The sequence below is a fragment of the Parus major genome, chromosome 21 (assembly GCF_001522545.3).
Source record: "Parus major isolate Abel chromosome 21, Parus_major1.1, whole genome shotgun sequence".
Classification (NCBI taxonomy): Eukaryota; Metazoa; Chordata; class Aves; order Passeriformes; family Paridae; genus Parus; species Parus major.
Window position 1 is genome coordinate 6850012 of NC_031789.1, and position 1406 is coordinate 6851417.

The following is a 1406-nucleotide window of genomic DNA, read 5'->3' on the forward strand; positions in this document are numbered from 1 at the left end:
ATAACCCCTGGATTATGGGATAACCTCAGAATTATGGGATAACCCCTGGATTATGGGATAACCCCGGGATTATGGGATAACCCCAGGGTTGGGGGGGTCCCTCGTGTCCCATCCCCAGGGCACAGGACCCCACACACCAAGAGCCACCCAGAGCTCTCCAGGGGCTTCTCTTCCAGCCAGCAGAGAAGTTCAGTCACTTTGAACAGCCCCATCAGCATAAAGAAGTGCCCAGGCTGCAGAGATGGCACAGGAGTTCCAGCCAGCAGCTCTCAGAAATAAAATAAGCCTCGAGCAATGAGAATTTTTTCTCAGGCAGAATGTAATTAGTGCCACTGCTGGAACCAAGCCAGCAGCAATCAATGGATTAAAGGATGCTCCAAGTGTTGTGATAGTTATTAATTTCAAATTTAAATTAGCGGATTAATATGGGATATTCCTTCATGCTGCGGCTGTGTGGAGAAAAATAAAGATATTAATATTGTACATTCTGTAATGAAACGGAGCATGCCACCAACAAACATCAAAAATGCCATTTAAGACCTGATGAGAGGATCCACCAGCGCAGGCTCAGCACAGAGGGAGGGGCGGCACTCTGGGAAAGGGCTCTGCAAAGGGCATCCACAGAGTGAATTCCCACAGGGTGGAAGAGGCTGATCTGCACTGATCCTCGAGGAAGTTTTCTATGATATTTTTCTAATATTCCCATTATCTATAATAGCAAGGCATGGGCAGTACCTCTTATACTATATATAACATAATATATATTATATTAGTAGTTGGAGAGCAGGCCAAGGTGTGGGATTTTTGGGGTGTAGCTTTTAGGGAAAGGGCTGCCCTGGGCTGTGGTTTCAGCACAGGTGAGACAGAAAAGCTGACCCTGAGAAAAGCCCCGAGGCACAGCAGCCTCCCTGGAGCTGTTTCACACAAGTGATGTGGAGCAGAAAAAGTGCAAAGCAGCAAAAGGACAGCTCTGCCCAGGGAAAGGGAGAGCAGAGCCCTCCAGAGGGGGACAGAGAAAGAACAGAACTTGCAGCAGCGTGTTCCTCTCGTGGTTTTCCTCCTCTCCTCTCCACCCGTGGCTCTCTGCCATCAGCTCCAGGATGCCCTGGGCAGCGTCCCAGCCCCAGGCCCAACAATGTGCAGCACTTCTAGGGCAGTATACTTGCTGATTGCTTCCTTGACCATTGCTCACAACAACCAGCTAAGACACTGCCAAAGAAACACTCACAGCTGGCATCACACGAGGGGAAGCTGGGGCTGAAATCCTCCTCTCCTCTCACTCACACGGGGTCAGAGCCTGCGGACAAACAAAGGGTCAGGGAAGCAGCTGCAGCACTTCTGGAGAAAAAGCTTTCAAGGGATTCATTAATCATCAGACTCATAAATCAACACTTATCCTGTCCCTT